Below are 13,756 nucleotides of genomic sequence, written 5' to 3'. Positions count from 1 at the left end.
TATCTCTTATGAATATCCATAGTAGGTATTGATAAAACTTACCAAATGAATCAAAAAAAGAGAAGAGGAAAATACAATACACTACTGGAGGGGAATGGAAGGGGCTTGGGGAGAGGAAAAATCAGGGAAAGACCTTCATCTGTCCATCTAGCTCATATTCTCCAGTGAAAATTCTAACAACTAGGCTGCTAAGTATTTGTTTACCTCTTTGGCAGAAGCATAACATCACCACTCCAAGAAACTCTCCTTATATAAGTGTCAGTGGAGAACACATCAAAAGAAGTTAAATTCAAACCTCTTAAACAGACTTATTCAATAAGGATAAGAGAAAAATCTAAACTCACACTTGAAGCATCTCTCAACAAACACACATTGCTACGAAGAAAAATATTCCTTTCAAATCAAGCATGACAGAGACCAGCTTTGATATTCTACTCATCCTGCCTGATAAGTACTCTGAATCACACACATATTGGAATTAAGGTCTGTTGTGGAGAGATGTGAAATCTGTCCTAAGGACCTAAGTTCATAGATTTTAGGCAGGAAAAACTCTAGATCATTATTTCAATGTGAGAACTGAAATCTTAGCAGCATCAAGAACAAATTCTTGAGAAGTTGGGTCTTCTGTTCTCATCCATCCCTGCAGAGGAGACACCTGAGTGTGAACTAATCCATGCTGCCTTTAAACATGAAATCAGCGGTTCCATCTTATTGATATTTTCTCAAAAACATTGTCCCTTCATCAGCTAGTCATATTTTAATGTGAACAATCCTATTTATAATGTTACAATGGTCTCTCTGATTTGCTACCTTGTCTGCCATGGAGATCATGTGCAAAGGGTAGTTACCAAAGGCAACCTTTACAAAATCTCAACTTCCTGCCCTTCTGTGTTACTGTAAGAAGGACGAATTATTTGAGATTCTGTGGCCTAACCTACTTACTTCCTCTAAAGAAGGAACAGAAAATGAAAAATGCCTTTCAAGAAAAAAAAAAAAAAAAGGTACACAGAAAGTGAAATCACAAACTGACATTAACGGGCCTATGGCATATTTAATAGACTCTCATTAAATGCTTTTATTTTAAATTCATGTTCAACGTACAGACTATACCTCAATTTGAGTCAGACATATTTTTTAAAGTGCTAGCATATCATCAACATACTATACTAGAAGGGTAATAATAGAAATTTTACACCCATTAGAAGGATTCAAGGGCCATAAAAAGAACAAGAACCTGACACAGATATTTCTATGCATATGCTAAATATGCATGAACTAAAATTTTAAAAGAAAAACTAAAAGTACTCTCTTGTTCTTTTTTATTTTACTTCATAATTTTTAATGCTAAAAGTAGTATCTTCTTTTTTCTTATTTTGCTTCATATTTTTATAGAACATAAAGCTAAAATTAAAAGATTTACACTTGATTTCTCTTTTGCATGTAATGAATTAGATTTGGCTAGATTTTTTTTCTTTCACAGAAGTCTACAGGCTTATCTTGATAACCATTTGTAGCCAACCTCCTTATCAATAGACTGAACAGCTAAGCCTCAAGTCCACCCAATTAGACCACAAACCAATACGGTGAATTACTAAGATCATTTAACAACCAGACCAGATTGACCACCTAGGAATTTCAATTCACTATTCAGGGTTCAACAGTGTAATGGATGGAGAAAAATAATCAACTGATTTTGGTACCTAAGCAATCATACCCAAAATGTTCTAGTAACTAAATTAGCTTAATTCCACAAAATTTATGTAATATAAAGCTATGGTCCAGGCTTTAAAAGGTCTGGTACATAGTATATGCTCAAAAAATGTTTTAAATAGAACTTCAACAAAGGAGAAACAGCCCATTACCTTGTAATCAATGCCTACAATGGCATCCTTCTAAGTCAAACTGAAGAACTGCCTGATCCACCGTAACTCATATAACAGAGAGATATAATTCCCATTGCAATACAAAACCACCCGATGAGTCAAAATAGACTCTTCACCTCATTTTGCAAACATGGGACATACTCTTTTGGTTACAGTGTATAACATCAGTAATTATAGCACTCTTGCTCAGGATCTTAGTCATATTCCCTGTTTTCATCTTATACTTTGATTCTAGGACACATTTCTACCACACCACCCCTCCATTTTCTCCCCATCATTGTCTCTCTTAATTTTCTTCTTTCCTTTTACAATCCTGGCTTTAGAGTAAATTTCATAACCTACTGAGCCTGCCTTGGTAGATTCAGGTCCCATTCTTTCATTGATTGATGCTTTATATATATATTTTTCATAACTAGTCCTACCACCTTATTGGGTCTCTTCCTATAGAGAACAAATGAAATCTTTATATAAATAAGCCCAGTGATTCCCAAGCCTATTCTGAGTAATGTTTAATCAACAGTTTGTGATCATTTCAAGGCCATGGGCTAGACCAAGGTGTTCTTTTCAGAATAATTCAATAATTGGTCTTTTCTCAATTCTTGGTTTTAAAAAGAAAAAAAAAGAAGAAAGTAAAGCCAGTTTTTCTTCCCATCTATTTTTCTTATACCTGTTCATTATTGCTCATCTTAGTAAACCAATGTAAAAGAGCACATACCTTAATCTGGAAATGTGTTGTTTTTAAAATATTCTATGTGTTACTCTTTTGAAAATCAAAAACCTAAAGACACATCAATCATATGCCAGTATCATTTTCCCTGATTCCACCCCTTTCAAACTGCATAATATGAACAAGTTACTAAGTAACTCTGAGCACCAGTTTGCTCTAAAAGACAAAAAATAATACCCAGTGCTCAAGGTTAGTGAAAGTATGAGAGGTAACAGTCAGTGCCTAGAACAGTACCTGGGCATACAGAAAGCACTCAAAAGTATTTTTTGGATGAATAAATAAATATAAAGCATCTAGCTTAATGCTTGATCTTCAGAAGGCACTCGATATACAATTGCACTTAACATTGTATATCAACACTTCATAGGGTTTTAAAAAGAGCAACCCCATCTGCCGGGTCCTATCACAGGAACACATTTACCACCACATCCAGAGATGCCATCACAGTGTCTACAGCATTTATCTGCCATTCGCCCACACTTAACCATGGCTTTGTTTTGTTAATTGCCATCGTATGTGTATGGGTTATCTCCCCAACTAGATTAGGAATATACTGAGCCCAAGGATTGATGCTCGATGTCTTTGTAGCCCCAACACATACATTCATTCAACCCTGCTGTAATTGTTGATTTTGTGAAGCAGTTCACAACAGTAATTTAGACAAAATAGACGTTCAATAAGCATCTGTTGGTGGAACACAAAACAATGATTTACAGTATATATGGGAGAAAGAATAATAATGCAGAAGGCATTTTACTGTTACATATAATATACATATCATTCTTATAATCACCATCCAACCAATCAATTCCAAGTCTACTCAGAAAGAAACTACAGTTTATGAGGAAAGTTCCCTCATCCAAGATCACCCAACTTAACTTTACTCAAGTTCCTCTCAAAGATCCTTGTTCATTCCTCCAAACTATCTTGTCTCCCAAATGGGAATTTTCTAAAGGTCTTTCCCAATTTTACTTCATAAATCAAGCTTAGTTATATATCAAGGATACCCTTTCTTGGTGCTTCTTTTCATCCACCCACTGCATAGCTGCCACAGTCAATACAAATCCGTTCATCATTTCCCACTATTGACTTACATCCACAACCATCAATGAAATAATTTAATACAGTAAAGAGATAATCTGAGAATATTCCTGTTAGATAATGAAGCCCTTTAGAAAATATATCTTCCATGGATCCGCTGAACTTCAAGATGTCACATATAAATGTGCACACATATGAACATATAAATAGTTCTCTCTAAAGACATTATCTTTACCTATACTATAAGCATTCCCAAATCCTTGTGAGGAACAAATCCCTCAATAGTGGCAAGTGGTAACAGTGGAAGATAGTGTAGATCTTCACCAGAAAGTTACCTTGTGAACACACTGGTCAAAGAAAGAATCACCTCAATCCATCTTGCTAGACTCTTGCTAGACACACAACTCAGGCATTCCTTGACAGTGGGTGAAGGGCTTCTTACTCATTTCTGAAGGCGAAGCACTAAAAAAGGAATGCATTATATTGTGCTATGTGTATTGGATGATATGCCATGGTCCTGCATCAGTTAGCCCAGAAATCCATGTTTCCTGGTTCAAGAGCTCCAAAGAGTGCTAGAGTCCTCATCCTTTCCTACTGGTACCATGTGCAACTGTTATACTATTATTAGAAGAGCTCATTATGTCTAGTCCCAGAGTAAGGATCTCTAGAACTCCTCAAGAGCAAGGATCTCGTCTTTTAAGTGTTCAACACTGTAAGAGCTCAGAAAAAAACTGGTTAAGTAACTAGTAGAAACAATACTGCAGGGATCACTCAAGTTATCCATCCTTGGGATGCCAACGGTATATCCCACCCACCACATAAAGTAAGTTCTCTCATAAATTCCCCATCCTAACTGCACTACTATAAACAGCATTGGCTGAAATATGGAATTCTTAAAAATAAACTACCAACCCAGTCGAAATTCTTTAAGAATCAACTCTCAATTACTCAGGGACTAATTAAACAGGACATATACTTCTTTTTTCCACTCCTATTGGGTTTTTGGATTCTTAGAACATTGATTGGATAATCTCCAAAGAGTGGAGATGAAGTAAAACTAAAACCTGTCAGGGTTTATTTTGTCAGGTTCAGTAGCATCAAATCGAAAATAATAACAGATAGTACTTACAATTTTTTTAATCTAGATTTTACATAGTTGGCTATAATTAGATTGCAGCCAAAGAGGTCTAGAAAAGAAGGAGGAAAAGCCCTACTTGGACATTTCCTAAATTCAGTCATTTGGAGGACTCATGTTCTGGCCCCTATAGTTAGTTTAAATCATTACTACTCCAGTTACCTATTTTCTCATCCTCATCTCCCAGCAGACTCATGCAACTAAAATATTAATTACAGTACATTAATTCCCCTCACACCAACCCTTCTACTTTCATCACCCTACCATTTTCACAATTAGGCATCATTTTAAAGTATTTCTTTCATTTACTCCTTCTACTTATTAAATGACTAGTTTGGGATAAATAAATTTCAGGTTTTGTATTCCGCACCATGTTAGAGCATGGTCTCTTCCCTCAAAGAGCCAATAGTATACAAGGGAAACTACTTTTTTCTCAAGACAAGATATACTCCTAGAAATATTCCGAGAAGTCCATACAATACACACATCAGAAACCAATCTAAAAATTTTAGCCAAGTGTTAAATCACTATATTCTGACTTAGACAATCTACCTCCAGCCCTTCATAAAGCTGGACGAAGGTAAAATGATATGACCACTATACATCTGAATAACTCTTTATGGTTCTCAAAATCTGATTTTATTTGATTCTTTTAACAAAAGATGCAAGGCAAGTATTGCTGTTCCCACTCTGTAGATGAGGAAATGGAGGCTGAAGGAGGTAGAGTGACATATACAAGGTGATATATCTAGTTATTAAATTTAGTCTTCTGATTCCTATTCTAGCATTCTATCCACAGACACAGTGACTCCCCAGACAAAGAAAAATAAGCAGTGTCTTCAACTCAGCACATTTAAACATGAAATTCACCATCTTAGGAAACAGATTTTACTCTTTTTGAACCCTAGTTGTCTGCAGGACCTTCCTATAGCTGTTCTTGCCCCATTGTCTCTGCTGCATATCCACATGGACCAGATCTACTTATTTTGCTAATTATACAATTCGAAATGATCCACAAGCAGCAAATGACAATAAACTCCTGTTAATCATTTTTATATCAATAATTACTCATTTTGATTTCTAGATTACACCTGGCCCAATGAAGGTTGTTAGTTCTGCTCTAAAAAGGTAGGCTAATTTTGGTTTTCTTTTGTTTTTGCCAAACAAGATTTAGCGACCCCTTTATTACTCAAGACAGAGAGGGCAGGAAAGCAGGCAGAAAAGGAGAGGGGAAGATTAAAGGAAGAAAAAAAAAGGTATAAACAGTAGAAAGCACTGGAGTAGCACAAATGTACTGAAATGTTCTACCTTCAGAGATGGCTGCCCCCTCTGCCTGAGAATGACCTTTGCCCTAAAAGAAGGACCTGGAGTATTGGAAAGAAGCCAACACCCTCCAAAATTACCAAAGAGATCTTAGTAGACAACAGCTGTATTCCCTGTGGAGGTATGTTCAAAAGTTGACAAGTCTAAGCTAACACACTGAAACTCACTCATAACCCTGCAACATGGCACTTGGCACAAGTCAGCCCATCTTGGATTTATGCCATAGAAGTTATGTGACAAATACCCCCAAAGCACCCAATGTAAATTTCATTCACAAAATTTTACCACTGGCCCCCCAAGACATTTAGAGTTCCAGAATCTTCCATATCACTGTATAACAATGTAACACTTAATTTACAATCATTTTATTCCAGTTTTTCCATTTTTTCAACTCCAAAGAATAAAACATTTACTTTCAGTAGAAAACAGGTGCTAAAATGCTAATTAAGAATCTAGTAAGTAAGGCAATACAAAGATTATCCAGGACAATCTCATAACTTCCTAATGTTTCATCCAAACTACAATTACATTTAGTGTCAATACATTCATGCATTCAAAGCAGCCCCACAAAATGATGTTTTTCTGCCAACCCTGTCTCATACTCTCCTTCCTGATCTCCAAATGCAGCTTTTTAACATTTGCAGGTATGTCAAGCAATTTATTTCAACAAGCGGGTCTTACCTTTCGGCGGTGATGAAACACAGAACTCTCTGGCGATCTTCACAATTGCTGTCCACTCTCAAAATTTCTCCTAAGGGTTCTAGCATTGGTTTAAAGAGAGGGAAGGTAAAATCAAAACACTGTCATCAAAAAGAAAGCTTCAAATCCACCATCCCCAATTAAGAAGCTTACATTCTGAATCACTTAGGCATAATTTTACACCATGCCACTCGGTAAATTAAAATAAAATAAGCTGGTTCTAGATGAGTTGAAATGGATTTTAATCATTCGTATCATTCCCATGTCCTAAATTCACCCAATAACGTCTCTCCTGTTGTATATGACAGGCAGGTGAAAGTTACAAGGATCATTTGAGTCAACTTTAATTCCCCTCACTGCTTTTATCTTTAAAATTAAAGATATTTTACAGAAAACACACTGGAAAAAGAATAGATATTACATAAAATTTTTGCCCACATATTTAAGGACTTTAAATCACAAATTATACAAGTATTCAGAAATAATTTCGTACTCAGTGAAACAAAATTACAGTCTTAGAACCAAAAGGGACCACTTATTCGGACTATACATAACTATACAGCTAAGAAACTACATAAAATTGACTTATACTTATCAGACAGTAAAATGAACAGCTCATATAAAAGACAAATCTCAACTAAAGGTCTTTTCCATTTCTTCAAACTTTTAAACACATTTCAACTTAGCAGTTTTATTAACATGCAAAATAAAGTCATCAGCTGAGACTCGTTAATTAAAAATTGATCAGAGGTACAGACACCGATAAATGCAAAAGCAAACAATTGTTTCCAATTCAGGGAGCGATCAATCTCAAATCCCTGAATAAAAGCAAAGTGTCTTTCCCATATAACTCATGTCGGATGGAAGTTACAGGGTCTGAGTCCTCAGAATTCATTGCTTCGATTTACTAAACTTTCAATTTCTGATCAGCATCCTTTCACACAACATCTGGCTGCTCGCTCAGGTCCTCTAATTACTTCCACGTCTGAACGGACTACGTAGCTACAAGTAAAGGCCAAACTTTGCTCTCGGCCTTCCGAACTTAAAAGACGCGTTCAACCACTAGAGGTCTCCCCTTGGCCAGTTTTGCACGTTCGCTATTTTGCTGCACTTGAAACTTTCCGGAGAAATGCTCTCTACTCGAGTCAGTGTTTTTCTAAAAACTTGCGCAAAAATCCACGCGACCGAGATAGCCAGCACAGAGCCTCTCGGACTCCCTAAACCAATAAAGACATCACAAACAACGCTCTAGGAAAACCAAAAGGAGAACTGGACGCACTCGCCCCGGCCGCGCCCCCCCACCCCAAATTCTTATTTCTCATCTCAGTTTCCCCTAACCTAACAATTAAAAATCTATTTTTGTTTCTGTGCACTCTGAATGATCTCGAATGCATTTTTCTGGCGGTGGCCCCGAGGTGGAGAAGAAGCGGGCCAAGGGATGCGGGGCGTTGGGGGTGGGGGCGGTGAGGGGGAAGGACGTGCTCACAGCGCCCGAGGAAGTTGCCTAAGGAAAGGGACTCCGTTTTTCGGGTCCCCTCAAAAAATCGGCGGGGAGGGGAAGGAAAAGGAAGCGGGGTGGTGGCAGCAGGGGGACTCAGAAGGGAAACCGAAGCAACGTTTACCTCCGTCTCCCGTGGAAGGGTGGGGTAGAGCCGCGGTCCCCGCGCCCTGGAGAGCGGCTAGTTACCCCCACCTCCCACTGAGCGCAGACGGACAGACCGACGCCCCCAGCCCTCCGCGGGGACCCGGGAGGAACCCGCCCGCTTTTAAACTTTCTCTCACGGTCGCGCTGCGGGCCGTGCTTTGACCGGGACTGGGGGAGGGGGGAATCGCAGGGCCTTTTTTTCTTTAGAGGTAATTAAAGTTTTACCACCAGTCCAAAAGTTGCGCCCTCCCCCCGCCCGTGCCACCGTGCCCTCCTCCCCTTCCAGGGCTCTCAAGTTTTCCTCCCCGCCCGGCGGCCCCCACACTCCACCAGCTCGCGGGGCGCGCGGCGGATGCCTCGGCTCCTGCGCTTCCCGATCCCCACCCCCGCCGGCCTCTACTTCCCCCCGCCCCGCCGCCGCGGCGCGAGGACGGCCCGCGGGGCCCAGGACGCGAGTGTGCAAAGCCCATTATTCCGGAACCGCACACGCACGCGGCGCGAGGCGGGCGGCGGCCCCGGCCCCGGCCCCGACCCCTCTTTTCCTCCCCAGGATAAGGCAGGCGTAAACAAGTTGCAGGAAAAGCAGCCCCGCGCCGCCCCCACCCTCCCCCCACAAGCCCGCCGCCCCGGCGCGGCCGCCGCCGCCGCGACCGCCGCCGCCGCCTCCCGACACACGCCCGCGCCCGCGCCCGCACCCGGGCCGGCGCGGCGCGGCACGGCGCGGGGCGAACGCCGCGACGGCGCGGGCTCCCGGCCCGGCCCGCGGCCCGCGCCCTCTCCCGCGCGGACGGCCGCCGCGGGCCCGCGCCGCCTCGCTTCCCAAAGCACTTTCCTGCCTCGGGCAGAAATAAACCGGAGGGTTTATTTTTGTGCAACTTTCCCAAAATGGCGGAAATTGGAGCTGATCTATATGAAATTCTCACACACTCGGTTGGGAAGAGGGAGACGGCGAGGAAGCCACGCAAACTCTCGGCCGCCGAGCCCCGCCGCGGGTCCGTGTGTGTGCGTGCGTGTGAGTGTGCGTGTGCGCGGTGGGAGTCGGGCAGGCCTTTCCGCCGCGCACACACACAGCACACGCCGGGGAGACGCGCCTGCACATTCAACCAGTCCATTCTCCGCAGCCCGAAAGGGGAGAAAGTGGCCCGGCCTCTTTTCCCACTGCCTCGGTCTCCCGTACTTGTACTTCTCGCGCTCGCCCGCCCGCTCGCTCGCTCTCCGGTGCGCGCCCGGCACAAAGGCCACACGGGCGGAGGGGGCCGCAGGGGCGGCGCGCGGGGCTCGCGCCTCCCGCCGCACCGATCCGCGGCCCCGGCCGCCCCCGCGCCCCCCGCCGGCGCCCCCCGCCTCGGCGGCCGCGCTCGCCGCCTGGGCTGCGGCTCCGCGGCGCCCACCCGGACACGCACCCCGGCGGAGCCCGGCGCCGCCGCGCTCCCCCACCCCGCGCCCGGTGTCACGAAAGCGACCAAAGTGACAAGCTCGGGGGGCGCGGGGGAGGGGGCCACACGCATCCCGCCGCCTGCGCGCCAGCCTGAGCCCAACGCGGCCGCCTCGCCCCGGCTCCCTTCCGCACGGCCCCCCACACCCTTCCCCGTGTGCGCGCAAAGAAAAAAATACAAGTCTCTCCTCCCCCCATTTTTTCCTTTCTCTTTTCTCTCTCTTTTGTTCCTCTTTCACACTCGCACTCACTACTTCAGAGTGAGATGCCCAGAGACTCCCCCTCCAGCCGTTTCCGAGTCACTTGCCCACTTTTTTCCCCGGGATTAAGTTTTCTCCTCTTTCCCAGAGGCGCAGAGAAGTGGGGGAGAAACCCCTTCTGTCCCTCCCCTCCCCTGATCTGTTTCACAAGACGAGGGTGCGCTTCCTTCCCTCTATAGGGCTCTTAACTTTCATCCTCACCCAGAAAAATAAATGAATGGCTTTTGCACGGACAAATCTTCAGATTAATTAGAGATTAGATCCGATCAACCGCTTCTTACCCCCAAATTTTCTCTTTTTTTTTTCTCCGTCTCACGAGTAGTCCTGACAAATGGTCCAGGGCTGCGGGCGTAGTGCGCATGTGCGCGTAGAGTCAGGGCTGGGGAGAGGGGAAACTGCGCTGGTGCCGGTGCCGCCGCCGCCGCCGCCGCTGCCGGGGAGGCTCGCTCTGGCTTCCCTGTTACTGCTGCTGCGCCTTCGCCGCTGGAAAGCAGCAATAAAGCCGGGTGGCAAATGCAGCTGCCCGCAGATCCTGTTTCAGGTGCATCTTTTCAATAGCCCGGTCACCGCCTCAGAGCTGGTTCAAGAACAGTCCAAACAAATAGGAAACACTGCTAAGGTTCCAGATTTCTTTGTCTATTTTTCACTTTACTTTTTTTAAAGGCAATTCTCAGAGCAGCGAATCCACCATGTGCTGTGAAATGTATGCATTCAGCCATTAAAGAGTGGGCCTTAGTCTTGCACAAACACTACCCAAAGGCTAAATACATGCTACAGGTCATGAAAAGTAACAAAGTTGTAAGCTTTGGGAGAGTACAATCTCCCTCTCTTTGATGGCTGGAACAATGCATAATAAAGAAAGTGTGCATATAAAACTTGTGCCTTCTTTCCGCTTCCTAAGTGCGGATCTTTATTGACAACTCCAACATGTTAGGCCTCTGTCGAGTAATAGGCTGAGATTCCTACAGTAACTTAGAACACTGTGAAAGTCCCTTGGCAATAAGCAGGTCCAGGACTACCCTCTTAAGGTATTCAGTCAAGATGGCTGAGCGGTCCTAAATGGCAAAACCTGTCTTTGTTAAAGCGTCAAAACTAGATCAAAAGAGTATTACATTTCAGTATTGACAGCTTTCGGCGCATTGACTGCGGGCCGCCGTTTGGACAGCTTCACTGGTCTTTTCCACTGAATAGGAGTACTTACAAAATAATTTGAGTAATTAAAGTTTTGATAAACATTTTGATGTCAATAGCAGAGTTTGCTGTGTGAAAAAAAAAAGTAGCATATGTGATTTTAGGAATGAGGGAAGCATGTCTTAGATTTTGCAGGAGTGGGGAGGTAAAAGGAAGTCCCCATCCCCAGAGTAGACTATTTATTTTGCATCTAATAAAGGGTAAAGGAGGCCCTTTTCTGAAACTGCTGCCTGAGGCCTAGAATTTAAATATATCACAGATGGAAGTTCTATATTAAAAATCCTTCTCCAGTGTAGGGAATATTATTCTTGATTGAATTTTTTCACTTAAGGAATGTTTCTTGAACCAGTTTCAGAAAATAAACTCTTAAATTCTTTCCTTAGGACCATGAAATTACCCTATAGAAGCAGACCACCCGATATATCTAATGTTGGGGTAGTGACCAAATTCTCCAAACCAAAAATCAGGCCATATGCCTTAACATGTACTCCAGAACAAAGGGACAAATCCTGTGAAGCTGAAATGAACTTATAAAATGCTTCATACGTTGAACAGCCGTTGGCTGAGGGGTGTGAAGTAGAGAAGGCTGGGTAGTGAGAGCTGTAGATGATCTCAAACCACCAGTTCACTATTGATTTCACCCACCACATTCAACCCTTTTCAGAGCTGTTCCCAAACAGCTTAATTAACTGATCTGAATTTCAGCTTCTCTCCTTTTCTCTCTAGCCCTTGAATAATAAGCAGTGAAATGGCCAAAGGCAAACTACAGGAGAAGGAAAGAAAGGGCATGAGCTATGTACAAAACTAAGACCTTGCCCCCATGGAAACTAAATTAATTTTAGATTCCTCTTTCTGAAAAATCCATTTTAGATTCCTTCTCTCAAGATAATTTCTAGATGATATTTCTGTTGCACATATGTTTTCAGTGATACTGGTTCAACAGTCTATAAATGTGTATTAATGGCCTACCTGTGCTAAGTGCTCTGCAAGGTGCTGGGGATAAACAGGTGACCAAAACTAGGCCCCAGCTACAAGAAATTCAGCCTGGTGGAGAGACAGTGTAGTAAATTGGGCATTATATTACAGTAATGTTATATGGAAAATGTTATAGCAGAGGTATGTAGAGCAAACACAGTTGAGCACCAGCGGCAATAAGGAAAGGCTTTACAGTAGAAGTGATGGCTAAGCTGATTCTTGAAGGACAAACATCCAGGCTACATGATGCCATCCTTCTTCCCAGAAGGTGTCTGGGAACATGAACCAATCAGAGAAGTCCTGAGTAAAGGTCCGAGTGTTTCAAGAGCAAGGCTTGCCTAGAAAGTGTACTGACAGAGGTTCGCTAACAGAAATAAGGATGACTTGAGGCTCTCTATGATACACTCTTTCTCCTCCGGAGATCATTATTAAAACCTCATCTCAATTTTTCTCAAGATGTGGTTCAGGATAGTAAAGATTTTGAAAGTACTCACTTGTAGGAATAATGACTTTAAAGGCTGCTGTCAAAGTTTTCTACAAAGAATCCTTTGGCGCCACTATCTAAAACAGGCAAAATACATTATTAGAAGCTAGGTAACATGATTTTATTCTTTGCATAAATGTGTACTATTTACTGGACCTTTTTCCATCTGTTCACTAAACGGTAATATACTAGCAGAGGCTTCTTTGCCATCTATTCCACCTTCTGCCATTCACTCACTTGTTAATGATTCATGATGAATGCCTTCTTTCCCGCATCACTTAATCTCATCATCCTCTACCACTCTCCCACCTTCCCATCCCACCCTCCTCCACCCTGCCACATGTAAATACCAAATCCATGCTTCAGGTTCAGGTCTATAACTTCCCTGACATCCCACACTCAGCTATGAGCTCACTCCTTTATTTTTCTTTATATTTATTTGTTTATACCCAAACTTGTTCACCCCAAAATGATTTCAGGTTACTACATTCCCAAATATTCTGAAGCTAAAGTCATTTTACATCGAAAATGTTTTAAACAAATCACTGTACTCACTCTCCAGAGAATTTTTGAAGCCTCTCATCACCCCATCCCCCACCCTCATGGATGTCATTCAAAACTTCTCACTGTACTCCATCCTGGAACGTCGATGCTGCATGCACTTCATTTTAGAAATCTTAGCTCCTGCAGGATGTGGTGGCTCACGCCTGTAATCCCAGCACTTCAGGAGGCCTAGGTAGATGGATCATCTGAGGTCAGGCGTTCGAGACCAGCCCAGCCAACATGGTGAAACCCCGTCTCTACTAAAGATACAAAATTATCTGGGCATGGTGGTGCATGCCTACAATCCCAGCTACTTGGGAGGCTGAGGCAAGAGAATCACTTGAACCCAGGAGGCAGAGGTTGCAGTAAGCCGAGATTGCATCATTGCATTCCAGCCTGGGCAACAAGAGCGAAA

The 13,756-nt window shown here is 43.0% G+C and overlaps 1 protein-coding gene across 8 annotated transcripts in view; it reads right to left on the bottom strand.

The window, feature by feature from the left end:
• Positions 1 to 10,559, bottom strand: part of L3MBTL3 (L3MBTL histone methyl-lysine binding protein 3) — a 123,372-nt gene extending 112,813 nt beyond the window's left edge. For 2 of the 8 annotated variants that reach the window (XM_003827644.6, XM_003827643.6), the window contains exons 1-2: positions 10,430 to 10,559; positions 6,791 to 6,869 (exon numbers count right to left, since the gene is read on the bottom strand). The gene's annotated coding sequence lies outside the window, so the exon portion shown is untranslated. Of the gene's footprint in view, positions 1 to 6,790; positions 6,870 to 9,380; positions 9,764 to 9,856; positions 10,035 to 10,429 lie in introns of those variants that run through there. The other 6 variants (XM_034962850.3, XM_055114118.2, XM_057302591.2 and 3 more) reach the window with 5 other exon arrangements.
• Positions 10,560 to 13,756: the final 3,197 nt, after the last annotated feature.

This window comes from Pan paniscus, chromosome 5 (genome assembly GCF_029289425.2).
Source record: "Pan paniscus chromosome 5, NHGRI_mPanPan1-v2.0_pri, whole genome shotgun sequence".
NCBI lineage: Eukaryota > Metazoa > Chordata > Mammalia > Primates > Hominidae > Pan > Pan paniscus.
Note: the sequence above shows the minus strand (reverse complement) of the source record. Positions and strands in the feature narration are given on the sequence as shown.